This window comes from Bos grunniens, chromosome 13 (genome assembly GCF_055505025.1).
Source record: "Bos grunniens cultivar Pamir isolate PY7600 chromosome 13, Bosgru_T2T1.0, whole genome shotgun sequence".
NCBI lineage: Eukaryota > Metazoa > Chordata > Mammalia > Artiodactyla > Bovidae > Bos > Bos grunniens.
The window spans coordinates 25,444,296-25,463,861 of record NC_141177.1 but is presented as its reverse complement, the minus strand read 5'-3'; the positions used below and the strand labels follow the sequence as shown (position 1 = coordinate 25,463,861).

The window sequence follows — 19,566 nt, the reverse complement described above, 5'->3', positions numbered from 1 at the left end:
TATTTTGACTCATTCTCCTATTGAGCATACATTATGCCTCTGATGTCTATTAAGTGAGAGGCCCAGGATTTAATCTTTAATTTTTTCCTCTGTTTTCTTCGGATGGCTTTCTTGGCCATTGGTGTTCTACATGGCTTCTAAGTAAGGATTTGTTATTAATCATTCAGTTCAGGATCTGTAGTACTTCAAATTGAATATTCCCTTTACCCGTCCCCCCCCCCCCACCCCCCGCAATTCTGGAAGGTTGTTAGCCATTATCTCTTTGATTATTGCCTCTCCCTATTTTCACTAATCTTTCCTGGAATTCCTCTTGGGCTTATCTTAGACCTGAGCATTCCATTCTTCATGTGCCTTAATTGCTGTCCCAGATTTCCAAGTCTTTAGTTCTCTGTGCAGAGTTCTGGGTGATTTGTCAGCTCAATCTTCCAGCTCACTAACTCTCTCTTGAGCTGTGTCTAAACTGCTATTTAAGCCAGCTACTGAATTTTTAATTAAATTGTCTATATTTTTCATCTCCACTTTGTTCTTTTTCAAACGTGCCTGCTCCTCCCACCCCTCACTCTCCTCTTTTATCATTATGATATCTACTTTAAAATCCTGTTCATTCTATGCATAATTATTTTGATAGTCTATTTCAGATTTTTTTCCCTCATATTTCTCATCTTGGGGTGCAAGTTCTCATTCGTTGTATCTGCTCTCTCTTCCTCTGGGTGGTAGTTTGAAGAATTTTTTTTTTATTGCATATTTATCTTCAGCAAGAATCATGTGATGAAGGCACATGCTTACTGGATTGTGAAAGTCTCTTTAGAACAGCTTGGGTGCTTCTGCAGACATGCTTGGAGTTGGAATAATTCTGGACAGTGAGCCTCCCAATTGCTCAGTGAGAGAGGCTCCTGTGCTCTTTAGGCCCAGGTCGGTCTGGTCTCTGCTCCCATGGGTCATGCGAGGCTGTGGTTTTGATTTCTCAGGAGTGACTGTCCTTTACCTTGCTCCCACCTTAACTGTATCCTCTTTCCACAGCTGTCTTCAGGGGGCTTGGCTTCAAATTCACCACCCATCTCTTTTATCCCCAGAAGTCTACTGCCTTAGACCTACCTATGTGTAGGTCTTAAATGTTGACTGTAGGGTGTCAGCTTCTGCTAAGCAGTTGTTTCCTAGCAACGCACAAATAGTTATCGTCCAGGGGGCTGCTTTGCTGGTCTCTGCGGCTTCCTCCCTTCCCCAGCCTCCTCACACTTCCTGCTCGGTGGCTGGGAACCCTCTAGGCAGTCAGCCGCTGCCCCCCTGGGCACAAACGAGGAGAGAGAGATCTTCTCTGAGGTATCCTGGAACTGGGCTGCTTGTTGTCCAGCACCTGAAAACTTTGCTTTGATTGATTCCCCCCACCCCCTGCTTTCTGCTTGTGTTAACCTGGCAGGTCTTTTTACCTTCCTGCTGGAAGCAGTCTTTTCTCTCCTTGCTTCAGTCGCCTCAGAAGCCGTGACCCTTCCCTTTGGCTTTGTTGTTCTGTCAGCCTTCATCTCTGTAGGTTTTTCTGCTCATCTCTTGAAATAACACTGGGCTGGAATGCAAAACATTTAGGTTCTAAGAATCCCAGTTTTTGCTGCTGGCAATGGGGGCCCTGAATCTTAAATGGGGGAATTTATCAAGGCATGTTCTAAGGACCCTTCTTGCTTCTTTATGATTCCATATTGTAACGTTCTTTTTTTTTTTTAATATTTGTTTCATTCAAGTTTCTTTTGGTGTTTCTTAATTTCAGTACTTTTTATTGAGCACCTGTTAGTTGTCAGGTCGCATACTGGGTGCTGGGGTGACAGCCCCTCCATGGAGCGGGCGGAGCTACTGGAGGATGAACACAAGCAGTCACAGAACCTGGTGCCAGCAGCTTTCTTGGGATGAGGGGTCAGGACAGGAGAGCTGCAGCTCCAGGAGGGGCTGCTGCAGGAGATTGGCCTTCCCCTAGAGGCCGGGGTACCCTTGCCTGGAAAATCCCTTGGATGGAGGAGCCTGGTAGGCTGCAGTCCATGGGGTCGCTGAGGGTCAGACACGACTGAGCGACTTCACTTTCACTTTTCACTTTCATTCATTGGAGAAGGAAATGGCAACCCACTCCAGTGTTATTGCCTGGAGAATCCCAGGGACGGGGAAGCCTGGTGGGCTGCCGTCTATGGGGTTGTACAGAGTCGGACACGACTGAAGCGACTTAGCAGCAGCAGCCCAGGCTTGGGTAGGGCGTAGGGATTAAGAAGCAATAGTTTCTCAGGCAGTGGGACAAAATCATTGAGATGAAACCTTTGGTGCATTTGAAGAACTAAGGGAAGGCCTCAGTGGCTGAATCCCAGATAGGGAGGAGGGAGGGTCTTCTTTGAAAATTAAAATTAAGATTTTGGTTTCCTCTCTGGTAGTACAACATAGTGCAGTGTCTAGGGTCTGACTGAGTTCAAATTCTGACTCGGTCACTCTCTACCTGTGTGACTTTTGGCAACTTTTTTAGCCTTGCTGAGCTTCAGTTCCCTTAACAAAACTAATACAGTATTGTCAGTGTTCAGTGAACTACTGCTCTACAGAAAGCTCTTAGCACAGTTCCTGGCTTACAGGAAGTAACCAATAAAATTTAGTTATTATCTGATATTTTGTGGCTTATGGCTTTTACTGATGCATATAATTTGTGTAGTTTTATATAGTTAGTATAGTAGAATCATTAATATTCTCTAATAACTATTCTTTTGTGGAACTAATTGCTAGGTTCTCTAGGTCTCTGATAAATAGAGTTTTCTGAAGAAAGCCGAGATATTGTCTGTTACTTTTAAAACAGGAGTTCTTAACCCATTAAGTACACAATTGGGCCTTAGAGAATCTTTTGAAACCTGATCCTTATGAAAAGTTGTGTTTGAAAAGAGTGTGTGTGTCTGTGAACATCATCTGATCCCAAAGCTTTCTGCTTTAAACTCAGTGTCTTGAATCCCACAGCAGGCCGAGTCCGCAGTGCTCTGTAAACGCCTGTGGGACACAGGCTGGCATGTTTCTCCTGGTCCCTGAAATGCACTGAAAAAAGCTCATGCAAAGCACCTGTGTTTGGGGGGGCTGGTCTTCCCCATCAGGGATCCTGCAGAGAAATGACATAGTTGGTGGTGTCACACACATTATTTCTGCAAACCTGTAATTCTTTAATAGAGTGCTCAGGGTCACTGTTACACAGTGTGAATTTTTAATAGGCTCTAACTACTAGCTTCGGAGAAGGCAATGGCACCCCACTCCAGTACTCTTGCCTAGAAAATCCCATGGACGAAGGAGCCTGGAAGGCTGCAATCCATGGGGTCGCTGAGGGTCGGACATGACTGAGCGACTTCACTTTCACTTTTCAGTTTCATTCATTGGAGAAGGAAATGGCAACCCACTCCAGTGTTCTTGCCTGGAGAATCCCAGGGATGAGGGAGCCTGGTGGGCTGCCGTCTGTGGGGTTGCACAGAGTCGGACACGACTGAAGTGACTTAGCAACTACTAGCCTAAAAGATTTAGTTCAGAAAAAATGTGATTAATGTTTCAAAGAGGGACTTCCCTGGTGGTCCAGTGGTTGGCACTTGGCCTGCCAATGCAGGTTGTGTGAGTTTGATCCCTGGTCAAGGGAGCTAAGATCCCCTGTACCTCCCCGTCAAAAAAGATCAGATCAGATCAGATCAGATCAGTCGCTCAGTCGTGTCCGACTCTTTGCGACCCCATGAATCGCAGCACGCCAGACCTCCCTGTCCATCACCAACTCCTGGAGTTCACTGAGACTCACGTCCATCGAGTCAGTGATGCCATCCAGCCATCTCACCCTCTGTTGTCCCCTTCTCCTCTTGCCCCCAATCCTTCCCAGCATCAGAGTCTTTTCCAATGAGTCAACTCTTCGCATGAGGTGGCCAAAGTACTGGAGTTTCAGCTTTAGCATCATTCCTTCCAAAGAAATCCCAGGGCTGATCTCCTTCAGAATGGACTGTTTGGATCTCCTTGCCGTCCAAGGGACTCTCAAGAGTCTTCTCCAACACCACAGTTCAAAAGCATCAATTCTTCGGTGCTCAGCCTTCTTCACAGTCCAACTCTCACATCCATACACGACCACAGGAAAAACCATAGCCTTGACTAGATGAACCTTTGTTGGCAAAGTAATGTCTCTGCTTTTGAATATGCTATCTAGGTTGGTCATAACTTTCCTTCCAAGGAGTAAGCGTCTTTTAATTTCATGGCTGCAGTCACCATCTGCAGTGATTTTGGAGCCCCCCAAAATAAAGTCTGACACTGTTTCCACTGTTTCCCCATCTATTTCCCATGAAGTGATGGGACCGGATGCCATGATCTTCGTTTTCTGAATGTTAAGCTTTAAGCCAACTTTTTCACTCTCCACTTTCACTTTCATCAAGAGGCTTTTGAGTTCCTCTTCACTTTCTGCCATAAGGGTGGTGTCATCTGCATATCTGAGGTTATTGATATTTCTCCTGGCAATCTTGATTCCAGCTTGTGTTTCTTCCAGTCCAGCGTTTCTCATGATGTACTCTGCATATAAGTTAAATAAACAGGGTGACAATATACAGCCTTGATGTACTCCTTTTCCTATTCGGAACCAGTCTATTGTTCCATGTCCAGTTCTAACTGTTGCTTCCTGACCTGCATACAGGTTTCTCAAGAGACAAGTCAGGTGGTCTGGTATTCCCATCTCTTTCAGAATTTCCCACAGTTTATTGTGATCCACACAATCAAAGGCTTTGGCATAGTTAATAAGGCAGAAATAGATGTTTTTCTGGAACTCTCTTGCTTTTTCCATGATCCAGCGGATGTTGGCAATTTGATCTCTGGTTCCTCTGCCTTTTCTAAAACCAGCTTGAACATCTGGAAGTTCACAGTTCACGTATTGCTGAAGCCTGGCTTGGAGAATTTTGAGCATTACTTTACTAGCGTGTGAGATGAGTGTAATTGTGCGGTAGTTTGAGCATTCTTTGGCATTGCCTTTCTTTGGGATTGGAATGCAAACTGACCTTTTCCAGTCCTGTGGCCACTGCTGAGTTTTCCAAATTTGCTGGCATATTGAGTGCAGCACTTTCACAGCATCATCTTTCAGGATTTGGAACAGCTCAACTGGAATTCTGTCACTTCCACTAGCTTTGTTCGTAGTGATGCTTTCTAAGGCCCATTTGACTTCACATTCCAGGATGTTTGGCTCTAGGTCAGTGATCACACCATCGTGATTATCTGGGTCATGAAGATCTTTTTTGTACAATTCTTCTATGTATTCTTGCCACCTCTTCTTAATATCTTCTGCTTCTGTTAGGTCCATACCATTTCTGTCCTTTATCGAGCCTATCTTTGCATGAAATGTTCCTTTGGTATCTCTGATTTTCTTGAAGAGATCTCTAGTCTTTCCCATTCTGTTGTTTTCCTCTATTTCTTTGCATTGATCGCTGAAGAAGGCTTTCTTATCTCTTCTTGCTATTCTTTGGAACTCTGCATTCAGATGTTTATATCTTTCCTTTTCTCCTTTGCTTTTTGCATCTCTTCTTTTCACAGCTATTTGTAAGGCCTCCTCAGACAGCCATTTTGCTGTTTTGCATTTCTTTTCCATGGGGATGGTCTTGATCCCTGTCTCCTGTACAATGTCACAAACCTCATTCCATAGTTCATCAGGCACTCTATCTATCAGATCTAGGCCCTTAAATCTATTTCTCACTTCCACTGTATAATCATAAGGGATTTGATTTAGGTCATACCTGAATGGTCTAGTGGTTTTCCTACTTTCTTCAATTTAAGTCTGAATTTGGCAATAAGGAGTTCATGGTCTGAGCCACAGTCAGCTCCTGGTCTTGTTTTTGCTGACTGTATAGAGCTTCTCCATCTTTGGCTGCAAAGAATATAATCAGTCTGATTTCGGTGTTGACCATCTGGTGATGTCCATGTATAGAGTCTTCTCTTGTGTTGTTGGAAGAGGGTGTTTGTTATGACCAGTGCATTTTCTTGGCAAAACCCTATTAGCCTTTGCCCTGCTTCATTCCGTATTCCAAGGCCAAATTTGCCTGTTACTCCAGGTGTTTCTTGACTTTCTACTTTTGCATTCCAGTCCCCTATAATGAAAAGGACATCTTTTTTGGGTGTTAGTTCTAAAAGGTCTTGTAGGTCTTCATAGAAGCGTTCAACTTCAGCTTCTTCAGTTTTACTGGTTGGGGCATAGACTTGGATTACTGTGATATTGAATGGTTTGCCTTGGAGACGAACAGAGATCATTCTGTCGTTTTTGAGATTGCATCCAGGTACTGCATTTCGGACTCTTCTGTTGACCATGATGGCCACTCCATTTCTTCTGAGGGATTCCTGCCTGCAGTAGTAGATATAATGGTCATCTGAGTTAAATTCACCGATTCCAGTCCATTTCAGTTCGCTGATTCCTAGAATGTCGACTTTCACTCTTGCCATCTCTTGTTTGACCACTTCCAATTTGCCCTGATTTATGGACCTGACATTCCAGGTTCCTATGCAATATTGCTCTTTACAGCATCAGACCTTGCTTCTATCACCAGTCACATCCACAGCTGGGTATTCTTTTTGCTTTGGCTCCATCCCTTCATTCTTTCTGGAGTTATTTCTCCACTGATCTCCAGTAGCATATGGGGCACCTAACTGACCTGGGGAGTTTCTCTTTCAGTATCCTATCATTTTGCCTTTTCATACTGCTCATGGGATTCTCAAGGCAAGAATTCTGAAGTGGTTTGCCATTCCCTTCTCCAGTGGACCACATTCTGTCAGATCTCTCCACCATGACCCACCCATCTTGGGTTGCCCCACGGGCATGGCTTAGTTTCATTGAGTTAGACAAGGCTGTGGTCCTAGTGTGATTAGATTGACTACAGAAATAGTACTGTAACAAATTAAAGACTTTGGAAATGGTCCACATATAAAAATCTTTAAGAAAAAAAAAATGTTTCAAAGAACAGTAAGCACCTAGGCACAAACTTGTCATCTCTTGTTCTCAAGTCTGATCAGTTATTGCCTAAATTAACCATGGTTTCTCTGTCTTCTGGGTAGGAACCCCCTGCTTTTCTGCTCCAATGGTGCTTCTTACTCAGCTGCTGCTGTGCTGGGGAAGGGAAGGAAGCCTTTCCACCCCTGAAGCATGGGTTCGTAGAGGTTGGTAGCCAGGCTCAACGCTGGACCCTGAGGGACCAGATCTCACCATCTTGACACTCATGAACTCACTTGTTCCAGCATCCGGACAGGGCCAGGGTAGGGTGTAACACCCACCCTGCATATTAGAACATGGGAATGTAGACAGGCTGTCACTCTGGTCACACTGCTGATGCATAGTAGTTGGTGGATTCGTTCTGTTCCAGGGACGTTTGGTTCAAGAGCCCCTGAGTTCAGCCACCCTGCTACATTGGAGGGAGGGGGTACCTGCCCTCAGCTGAGGGGACAAGGGGGCGTAGGCTTGAAGAGGAAGAGTCAGCGTGACAGTGGGCTTCTCCTGGAGGAGGGCATGGCAACCCACTTCAGTATTCTTGCCTGGAGAATCCCCATGGACAGAGGAACCTGTCAGGCTACAGTCTATGGGGTCGCAAAGAGTCAGACACAACTGAGTGACTGAGCATGCATGCATAGGCTCCTTTTTGACCAGGGTGAGCTGGAGGCACCGTTGACATCCATGTAAGGGGGTCTGGTTGGGGGCTGCCAGGCCAGGGCTTGCTTGATGGGGATCGATGTCACGGGGTGGGAAAAGCTGAGTGGTGGGACATTCAGACCGAGAGAAGATATGGTGCTGTGGACTTGCTGTCAGATTCTTGCTTAGGTGTCAGACTTCTTTCTCTTTTGACTGTTTTAAACCATCATGTTTGTGTAGAGCTCCATGGCCAGTTTTCACAGGGGCGAGTACTTTGTGAATGAACATCCTCTGCATCCCAGATGGCAGGGAGGGTCCCCTCCACGGTGGTGACAGGCGACTTGACATCAGACCCACAGCCCAGAGGGGTGGCGTCCGGCTCTGCGCCATGGCTGTGGTCTCACCACCTTCTTCTGGGTTAGACACCTGCCCATGTCATCCCCCACGAATTGTCAGTGGCTTCAGCTGGAAAGACCCGCGAGAGCAGAAGGCATGTGAGTGGCCACGTCTTACCCAGGTGTGACCCGTCCAGTCATGCGAACTTACAGTGCAGTCCCCTTCTTCCCCTCCAGATGGATTTGAGGACTATGGCCCTCAAAAACTGCAATGGCATGAGGGTGACAGCCTTCTTGGACACTCCAGGCCAGGACAACCTGCCTTCCCTCGCTCGTCTGCAGAAGTATGCTTTTTCAGCAGTCACATCTTCAACTGGTAAGCTGTGCCCAGCCTCCGCACGGTTAGGTGGCCACAGGCGGCATGTGTCTGGGACAGCCTCACGGGAGCATGTGGAGGAAGAGGGCTATAGGCTGTTCCCTGGATGCTGGGACTCTTGTTATTAGGCTTTCCCATTATTCTTGTCTCTGTCTTACTGACCACCTGGTAAGCCAGGAAAGGAGATAGTGATGAAACGTAATGGGGTTTAAACAACCAGGAAGGGGGAAGCATCGGTGGGCATGCCGCTCACCTGCCTCGTGTCCTGACGGCACCAGGCTTCTGGGACCCTTGTGCTGCTTGTCCTGCACACTCCACTGTCACTCCTCACGGTGCTGGCAGGACCCTCCCCCGGGCTCAGCCCATGCCTCTTCCCTTCAGCAGCTGACCCTGACTGTTGTATCAGAAAGCTGAGACATGGCTTGTCAGTTCACCATCCGCCCAAACCTGCGTCTCCCAGCACTGCCCCCACCTCAGAGGAGGGTGTGCTCAGGTTCCTGGCATCAGCTCTGTGCCCCGGCTCCTGTCTCCTCCTTCTCACCCTCCTACCAGCCCTTTCCTTCCACTTCTCTCACTCGGAACAGTCCTCTGGGTCCACCTGGGCCTCCCGCATCTTCCCTGAAGGACAGGTTCTGTCAAGACTGGTTCCTACTCAGTTCACTGAGTGTCTTTTCTTACTTCCGCTACTCTTTAAAAAATTATATTCTCTGCTTTTACATCTATTAAATGATAGAAGGCTCGCAGCAATTGCCACAATTATTATCCCAATTTTACAGATGAGAAAATGAGGGTAGTCTGAGCCTTGTCTTTGATGAGCCGCTCTTCATTGAAATGTGGTCCACGATTCAACAGCTTTTTCTTTTAGCGTTGCTGCTCTTCACATCCCGTGTAAGGCACTAACGTATTTTCTCACCCTGTCTTCCTGAAATTTTATCGTTTCCCTTTCACCACCGGATCCACCGTCCACCTTTAGTTGCTCTTCTTGTTCCTGTCTGATTCGAGGAGGGAGCCAAGTTTCATTTCCCTCTACAGTCTCCGGTTAATCCAGTGCCCTTTCTTGAAAGTGCCTTGCTCACTGAGCCCTGCTGCTTGCCCCCTTTGCCTTCCGTCAGGTGTCCCTTTCTGGACTCCCTCGTCAGTTGCATTGGGCCGTTTATCTGTGCTCACAGCAGGAGCACGCTGTCTTCATCACTGCAGCTTTGTCATCCCAGTCTTGGTATCAGGTAGAGGAAGTCCTTCATGGAAGGACAAGATTGTCCTGACTGCTCTTGGCCCTTTGCATTTCCAAATGTATCTTAGTACCAGTTTGTCAATTTTAGAAAACAAAACAAAAAATGTGCTGCAATTTTCATCTCATTGCATTGCATCTGTAGATCAATATGTAGAGAATTAACATCTTTACCATACTTAGTTTTCTATTTCTTCCATTTTTTAAGATTTTCTTCAATTTCTCTTTGTGTGTATGCATACATGTATATACACATATGTATAACACATACACATAAGTAACTATAAAACTATAATATATAGTTTTCTGTTGTAGAGATCTTTCATATCTTGTTCAATAGGTGTTTGATCTTTTATGCTAATGTAAATTGTATCATTTCTTAGAAGTTATAATTCTTGCTGACCTATGAAAATGGAGTTGATTTTTATATTTTGATTTTGTCTCCATTGATTATGCTAAGTTCACTTATTAACTTTGAGAACTTCCCTGTGGATTCTCTGGGTTTTTTACATATTACAGTGCTGTTTGTGAAAAATGATGGTTTTATTTCTTCCTTTCCTATCTTGTTTTATTTCTTTATTAGCTGCCTTTCATCAGCGTAAGAACATTTGTATTTCTGATTTGTGTCTCTTTATATTCCTGTTTTGCCAGGAGATTATTTTTAAAGTTTTAAAGATAACCTCACACTTTTAGGAAAGTTTCACGAACAGTAGAAAGAATTCTTGTGTAACTTTTACCCAGATTTGTCATCTGTTAACACTTGGCCACATTTGATTCATATCTCTGTCTTTCCTTTCTGTCTCTCAGCTGTGTAAGAATAAGTTGTACACTTTGTGCTGCTTCTCCTTTAAATCCTTCAGTCTGCATTTTTCCAACAAGGACATTCATCACTCACTTACATAATCCTAGTACAGTTATCAAAATCAGAAAATTTAAGTTTGATATAGTACTGTCTTCTAGTGAGTAGACAAAGGAGTTTTTCGTGTGTTCTGGATTTCAGCCCTCTCTCACTCATGTACGGCAGACATCTTCGTGCATTCTGTGACTTCCGTTATGGTGTTCTTTTGGTGACCAGAAGTTATTCCTTTTAATGTAGTTAAATTTATCGTTTTCTTTTATCCTTAATGCACTTTGACGTGTCCTTAAAATGTCTTCCTTTACCCGAAGATCATAAGCATGTTCTTTCATATTGCTTAAAAGTCTCTAGTTTTTTTTTTTCTTTTCTTTCACATTTAGGTCTGAAAATGTGAAAGAGTCTCATTTTCCTAATTGTCACAATTTATTGTTTTTCAGTCCCTGAGTTGTGTCTGACTCTTTTTTGACCCCATGGACTATAGCTCTCCAGGCTTCCCTGTCCTTCACTGTCTCCCAGAGTTTGCTCAAACTCATGTGCTTTGAGTTGGTGATGCCATACAACCATCTTAGCCTCTGTCGTCCCCTTCTCTTAAATCTTTCCCAGCATCAGGGTCTTTTCCAATGAGTTGGCTCTTTGCATCAGGTGGCCAAAGTATTGGAGCTTCAGCTTCAGCATCAGTCCTTCCAGTGAATACTCAGGGTTGATTTCCTTTAGGATTGACTGATTTGATCTCCTTGCAGTCCAAGGGACCCTTGAGAGTCTTCTCCAGCACCACAGTTCGAAAGCATCAATTGTTTTGTGACTTCTTTTCAGTCCACCTCTCATATCTGTATATGACTACTGGAAAAACCATAGCTTTGACTATATACTTTTGTCAGCAAAGTGATATCTCTGCTTTTTAATACACTTTTAAGGTTTGTTATAGCTTTCCTTCCAATGAGTAGCATCTTTTAATTTTATGGCTGCAATCACCGTCTGTGGTGATTCTGGAGCCGGAGAAAATAAAGTCTGTCACTGTTTATACTTTTCCCCCTTCTGTTTGCCATGAAGTGATGGCACCAGATGCCATGATCTTTAGTTTTTGAAAGTTGAGTTTTAAGCCAGCTTTTTCACTCTCCTCTTTCATCCTCCTCACGAAGCTCTTTGGTTCGTCTTAACTTGTCACAGTACCACTTTATACTTCCTCTCCCCAGTGCCACCTGTTATGATCCAGTGTCTGTTCATGACTGTCTGGACTGTCTCCTTTCCCAGTGGTCCATTTGTCTCCCCTGCAACCAGAACCACACCGTCTTGATTACTATAGATTTGTAGTAAGTCTTTATATTTGATAGAGAAAGAATTCTCACCTTGTCTTTCTTCTTTGACATAACTTGTTAATCTTGGTCCTTTGCATTTCCAAAATCAGCTCATCAGTTTCTAATAGAGCAAAACAAAAATAACACCTATTAGACTTTTGATTGGGTTCACATTGAATCTTTGTTGATTTGGGGAGAATTGCCCTCAATACAGTACAATATTTAGACTTCCAATCCATAAACATGTTATATCTTTCCATTTACTTAGGTTTGCTGTAAAAATTTGATCATTTTTCTGTAGAACTTTTATGTTCTTTTGCTAGTGGTTTAGTTACTATGCAGTGTCTGACTCTTGGGATTCCATGTATGGTAGCCCACCAGGCTCCTCTGTCCTTGGAATTTTTCAGTGTATTTTAAAGCAAATCTAAGATATTATATAATTTTATCCAATTAAAGACATAAATTTAACTTCAATATCATTATCTATCATTATCACAGTCCACAAAATTAACAATAATGCATCCCAATTTCCCCTGACTGTCTCAAAACGCCTTTTAATGGTTGGTTGATTTGAATCCTGATCCAAATAAAGTCCACACATTTCATTACATAGATGTCGTCTCTCAAGTCTTTTTTTTTTGTTTATAGTTTTTTTTTTCTTTTGATATTAAATCTCTTTTACCCTCTCATTGATTCTCCCTCTCATCTTCCCCCTACATCACTTATTTGTTGAAGGGATTATTGGTCTTGCAGAATTTTTCACATTCTGGATTTGTGATCATTATTCTCATGGTGTAATTTAACGTGTTCCTTTGTTTTCTGTATTTTCTGTAAACCGAAAATTAAACCTGGAGACTTGATTAGATTCTGCTTCAATTTTTTTTTTTAAACAATACTGCGTATGTTTTTTTGTGTATATCTTATTAGAAAACACCGTGAGACGGGGCCCCACTCTCAGAGCTGTTAATATTGAGCAGTGGGTGCAGGTGTTCTTTGTTACAAAATTCCCCACCAACCTTTCTTCTAATGATTTCAGTGGTCACAGATAATCATTGCTTACATCTGTTATTTCATTGTCTGTTGGAAATTGGTAATTTTCTTTCTATTGTCTACGAAATCTGTAGTATAGCCCCATTTTCCATCCTGTTGTTGGCTCTTGTTGCCTTTTCTCTTTGCTTTTCCCAGATAATTCTTTCCAGAGGATTATCCATTTTATTAGTTGTTTTTAAGAATCAACTTTTGCCTTTGAATTTCTCTGTTGTATGTTCATTTTCTAGTTTTGTAATTTTTGCTCTAATCTGTGTTATTTTCTTCCTTGGAGTTTTTTTTTGATGGGGATTTAACTGCCATTCTTTTTCTTACTTCGTCTGAGGGATGCTTAACATTTTGCTTTTATGGTCTTTCTTTTATAGCATTTGCATTTTACATTAAGTACTGTATTAAGTATTATGAATACTTAAGTATTGTATTAATTGTGTCCTCAAGTTCTTATAATATTTTCATTTCCTTTCAGTATAAAGTATTTTTAACATCCATAATGATTTCTCCTTTGACCAATGAGTTATTTAGAAATATGTGGATTAATTTTGAAATATTTGAGAATTTTTCAGGCGTCTTTCTGTTACTTGATTCTGAGTGTAAGTCTTTTGTGGTCAGAGAACAAACTTTGTGTGATTTCTGTTCTTTAAAACTGTTGAGACTTGTTTTATGGTTCAGTGTCTACTCTTACTTGTTGAATCCTTCACATGTGCCTGAAAAGAATGTGCAATATTTTGAGGTAGAGTTATCCTATCAACGTCAACTGGGAAAGTTTGTTGAAAAGATTATTCAGGTCTTATATATCCTTATCTATTTTTGTTTTCTTGTCCTGTCAGTTACTGAGAGGGATCTTGGGATCTGTGACTTCCTGACGTTTCCTAAATGAGCGTATGTGTATGTGAGTGTTTTTGTGTACATGTGTTGTACATCTGGTGAATCCCATGGACAGAGGAGCCTGGTAGGCTACATTCCATGGGATCACAAAGAGCTGGACAAGACTGAGTGACTAACACATACACACACACACATTGCACATTGATGTATAAACATTTTTTTGTTAATAAATGGGTTCATACTATATGTTATGAAAATAATATAGTTCATACTATATTATTTTTCTTGTTTTTTCTTTTTATATATCATGGGCAGCTTTCTAACTCAGTGCATTTCTATAGGTACCTTTAATAATGATTGTATAGTATGCCAGTGTATAGCCACATCCTAATTTATTTTAGCTTCCCTCTTCTGATAGGCACTTTGATTGCAATTCTTTGCTATATAATACTGATTGATGGCTGACTTGCTAGAGGGCTCAGCGAAAGCCAAATGCCAGACTGAGCTTCATGGACACAATCTCAAGATTTCATTTAAGCTTCCTCACACTTTTCTGAGGCACACAATTGTCCTGTGTTCTTTCAGGTCATCAGCACAACAAGCAGTGAGAAGTCTTGAGGTTTATGCCCATCCACTGTGACCTCGCTAGGTCATTCCAATATCAAGCAGCCAGGTTCTCCAAAGTGCTGGTGCCAGAGCACCGGTCTGTTTGTGTCTTTACTCACTCACATTCTGTATTCACCGCAAGGTCTGTGTCTCTGCTCCAGGGCCCTCTCTTACTGCTTTCCTGGCTCCCCTTAAGAGGGCAGGGCCCCTGGGACCACTTAAGGCTGGAGGCACTGCTGTATATCCATTCGGTGGCCCTACAAGCAGATTGGCGATCTTAGCTGCTTAATTTCCCAGGGGAGGCTGCCATCAATGTGGTCCAGTGGAATGTAATCAGGGGCTTGACTGTCTGTTTCGGCTTCCCCAAAAGTCCCAGCTGCCAGATCTTGGCCTTGCATCCTGGGGGCGGGGGATTGTGGGGGTGCTGTACACCTCTCCCTGGACAGGCCTATTCAGGTGAAATTTCCTCCCGGACTGCCTCTTTGCATTCCACATTTCCATCATCTTTTTCTGAATATTCTGGTAGGTTTTTGACTTTCCCTGTTCTCCAGTGCATGGCCGGAAATGAATCAGAGACAAGTATTATTTCTAGGCTGTCAGGGACCCAGAGGAGCAGGCAGAGACTCCTTTCCATTTGCTCAAAGACACCTCACAGGGAGTCCAGGCCCTCCTCTCAGGCATCCATGGCCTCCGGGCCACCATTAGCCACTGCTGATTGCATTGACTTCTCTCATCAGTGTCTTTCTTTAAAATGCCTTTATCAAGGCATACTTTTCATGCAATAGAACCCACTCACTTAAAGCGTCCCCTGCAGTGAGTTTGGGGTAAATGTGTGCACTCACGTCGTGCGCACCCATGGTCAAGGGTGAATATTTCCATCCTCCTTGTGTCCTTGTTTGTTTCTGCTATCCATCTCCCCTGTCTCACCACCGCTGACCCAAGCAACCACTGATCTGATTTTTGATGCTAAGGTTTTGCCAGGTTTTGCCTTTTTAAGAATTTCCTGTAAATGGAATCACATGGTATGTAGTCTTCTCTGTCTGGCTTCTTTCACTTAACAGAATGCATTTGAGATTCTTTCTTGTTGTCCCCAGTAGTTCTCTCCTTTTTTTTACTGAGTTGTGTTCCATCGAATGGATACTCTGTGTTTTGACGGACATGGAGATTTTTTCATTCTGTGACTATTGTGAATGCTGCTAATGTGAACACTGGCATACAAGTCTTTGTGTGGACATATGTTTTCATTTCATTTGGGTAAATACCTAAGAGGGAATCTCTGTGTTGAATGATAAGTGTGTATTTAACTTTTTGAGAAACTGCCAGATTGTTTTCTGAATAACCTGTGCTGTTTTGCATTCCCACCAAATCTGTTTCTATGGTCCCTATCTTTGCCCAGCACTAGGTATTATTATTATAATTTTAGTTCTTCTCGAGGGAGTATTGTTACCTCATTGCGGCTTTTTCTGGTCTTTGTGTTTTGTCTTTAAACCTTCTTGTGAAGTAAGTTTAGATTCATAGGATTGTTGTCAACGTCATAGAGAGCCAGCATCCTTTAAGACGGTGGTTCTCAAACCAGGGTGGGATTTTGCCCCCGATAGGCATTTGACAATATCTAGATGCTGATGCTGGGAAAGACTGAGGGCAGGAGGGAGAAGGGGACAGCAGAGGATGAGATGGTTGGATGGCATCACCAAGTCAATGGACATGAGTTTGAGCAAACTCTGGGAGAAGATGAAGGACCGGGGGGCCTCATGTGCTGCAGTTCATGGGGTTGCAGAGTCAGACATGACTGAGAGAGTGAACAACAGCAACAATAGCCATTTTTGATTGTCACATCCTGGGGAGGGGCAGCCAGGGGGCAGTACTGACACTCAGGGGGAGGCCATTTGAGATTGAGGTGGCTATCAGATGTCCCTTTGGACCTTTTCCTTCTGCATTTGCTGGTCACCTAATTCCCTCCTGCTGTCATGGGACCTCTTTTCCAAGTCTATCTAGGCCTGAAGAATCTGTTGGAGAAGGAGAAAAAGGTTTTCTTTTGTGCCCGTGGACAGTTTTGACCTCCAGAGACTGCCGGCCTGGAGGATATGGGTCCCCTTGCTAGAGGATGTGGACCCATGTTGAATGACCGCCTTCAGACATCCCTTGATGGGGTTTTCTCCCTCTGGATGTAGGTGCACCCTGATTGCTTTACCTGCTCGGAATACATGCCGGAGTGAGCACATGTAACTGTGTGGACCCTTTCTCATCTCCACTGACAGGTTATGGCCCAAGGGCTCCTTGATATCTTCATGGACTTCAGTAACAATGAAGAAGACTTCCTAACAGTAATGGGGATCATGGTCAGATTGTCAGAAGACTCAGGTTTGTACAAGGACTGGATGCGTCTACTTTTACCATGTGCTTTTCCAAGAAATTGTGTATGAGTTTTGGTAGCTAATTTAAAGTAAAACCTGTTTATTAATTGGGAAACTATACACAATGTCTAACCATGAGTAGATTTTTGTCACGAAGAATGGCCTCTTAGTTGGCATCAGATTATCCTTATTTTTAGAAAATCAGAATGACTAAGGACATGGAACAACAGACTGGTTCCAAATCAGGAAAGGAGTATGTAAGGCTGTATATTGTCACCCTGCTTATTTAACTTATATGCAGAGTACATCACGCAAAATGCCAGGCTGGATGAAGCACAAGCTGGAATCAGGATTGCTGGGAGAAATATCAGTAACCTCAGACTTGCAGATGACACCACCCTTATGGCAGAAAGTGAAGAACTTAAGAGCCTCCTGATGAAAGTGAAAGATGAGAGTGAAAAAGTTGGCTTAAAACTCAACATTCAGAAAACTAAGATCATGGCATCCAGTCCCATCACTTCATGGTAAATAGATGGAGAAACAGTGGAAAGAGTGGCAGACTTTATTTTTGGGGGCTCCAAAATCTCTGCAGATGGTGACTGCAGCCATGAAATTAAAAGACACTTGCTCCTTGGAAAAAAAGCTATGACCAACCTAGACAGCATATTAAAAAGCAGAGACATTACTTTGCCAACAAAGGTCTGTCTAGTCAAAGATATGGTTTTTCCAGTGGTCATGTATGGATGTGAGAGTTGGACTATAAAGAAAGCTGAGCACTGAAGAATTGATGCTTTTGAACTGTGGTGTTGGAGAAGACTCTTGAGAGTCCCTTGGACTGCAAGGAGATCCAACCAGTCCATCCTAAAGGAAATCAGTCCTGAATATTCATTGGAAGGACTGATGCTGAAGCTGAAACTCCAGTACTTTGGCCACCTGATGGGAAGAACTAGCTCATTTGAAAAGACTCTGACGCTGGGAAAGATTGAAGGCCGGAGGAGAAGGGGATGACAGAGGATGAGATGGTTGGATGGCATCACTGACTCGATGGGCATGAGTTTGAGCAAGCTCTGGGAGTTGGTGATGGACAGGGAAGCCTGGGGTGCTGCAGTCCATGGGTCGCAAAGAGTCGGACACGACTGAGCGACTGAACTGAACTGAATTGAACTAAAGGACTCTGAATGCTGTTTATCCTGGCAGTTAGGACTTACTGTATTTTGTGAGTTTTGCCAGACTACCGGTTGCTAAGAAATACCAAGTCAAAAGAGGTCCTTTGGATTAGAACAATCCCAATCATTAGTTTCCCTCACGATCTTTGTAGGCTAATCTTGATTTTTCTTTCTCTTTGTACCTCTCCATAATTGCTAGCTTGGAAGAAAAGCACACTGCCTTATGGTAGATACTAAGACATTGTCCATCTACCCCGCCCCCCACCCCACCGTCTCAAACACACAGAGTTGCGATTAGTAAAATGAGCGACTAGTAGTAAGATGAGCGACTAGTGGAGTTCTAGTCGCTCATCTTACTGCCAGTACTGACGGCTGTTCTGTACCCCCACTTGTCCTCTGAATGGATAATGACCGGTGAACAGCTTCAGAAAGTTTCCAAAATCTTAGGCTTGCTCTAGATTTTGATCCTTTTACTAGAAAATAGAAAAATAAGCCTTTCATATAGTTCTCATATTAGTTTAAAATATTCATATATTTTAATGTGATACAATGCTTTTAAAAAGGCCCAAGTGGATGTTTTGAGTCCTTAAATGGATTCTCTTTGTAAATGAGTCACCATTTACAGTGCTGAAGCAATTATACATTTGTGTTAAATTTAATGTGTTATATTGGAGCTGGAGCTGCTCTTTTGTTTAATGCTGTGCCGCCGAAGTAATTGGGATGCGTGGATTGTGGGGGAGCACATTTATGAAAGGATTGTTTATAATGTATACATTCTGGCTAGAATTTAAATAAGCACAACCCATAGGTCTGGCATATATGCCATTAGTTGTAATGGGTTTTGGACGCTGGCCCGGCACGCAGACCTCCTGTTCCCACCTCGATTTATATACGGCTTGTTATAATAGAGTTGTCATTCTCTCTTTTTATGTTTTTATATCGCCCTATAGCTTACTAGCTTTTTAAGCTTGTCTGTAGCATAAGCACTCTAAATGGGAAGTGATTTTTAAACTGCATTTGTCTAATTTCCTTGATGAAGTATTTTAGTAAGAAAAGCTTAGAAACTATCAGTATATACTGTATAAGATGCTTGGCTTATTCTTATATAATTCTTTTGCTCATTTTTTTTTTTTTATTGCTGCAGAGCCCACAGTGCGGACTGAGCTGATGGAGCAGATTCCTCCTCTTGCCATTTTTCTATAAGAAAACAGATCAGATTTTCCAGTTGTGCTCTCTGAATGCCTCATACCCATCATGGTGCGGTACCTCACAGATCCAGACAATCAGGTGTGAAAAATTACAACCTGAAGGTCTCTGCAGCAAATTCTCTTTCGTCTTACTTTAGCTGATATTCATAACTCAGAAAACAGCTACTTAGGATTTAGTGACTCTGGAACAAAAGGTCTGTTTTTGCTCAGTTTCTTTAATCACATAGGAAAATAGAAGGCATGCATTCTTATTATCATGAGCTATTTCTCTTTAAAAAAAAACAAAAACTTTTTATTATGGAAAATTTCAACCACATCCAGTAGTCCGAGAGGTATTAAAATGAATGTCCACGTACTCTCCACCCAGCTCCAAATGTCATTAACATTTGACCAATTTTTCTTCATTTTTCTTACCCAGATAAAAGCAGTCCCCAGACGTTTCAACTATACATGCATTAGTATTGCTCCCTAAGAAATACAGACACTTAAAAAACTCCCATAATGACAGCAGCATTATCACAAGTATAAAAATTTTCAGTGGTTCCTTAATAATATCATCTAATATCTAGTCCTGTTCAGATTTTCCCAGTTTTCTCCTACAGCTGCTTTTTGCAGATATTCTGTTCAAATCGGAATCAGAAGTTTCATGTGC

At 42.8% G+C, this 19,566-nt stretch overlaps 1 pseudogene across 1 annotated transcript in view; it reads left to right on the top strand.

The window, feature by feature from the left end:
- Positions 1-19,566, top strand: part of LOC147360526 (serine/threonine-protein phosphatase 4 regulatory subunit 1-like) — a 74,119-nt pseudogene that overhangs the window by 16,373 nt on the left and 38,180 nt on the right. Inside the window, exons 3-7 of the transcript XR_015140052.1 lie at positions 8,191-8,313; positions 10,161-10,167; positions 10,256-10,266; positions 16,445-16,547; positions 18,851-18,993. The product of XR_015140052.1 is annotated as a serine/threonine-protein phosphatase 4 regulatory subunit 1-like (transcript). The remainder of the gene's footprint in view (positions 1-8,190; positions 8,314-10,160; positions 10,168-10,255; positions 10,267-16,444; positions 16,548-18,850; positions 18,994-19,566) is intronic.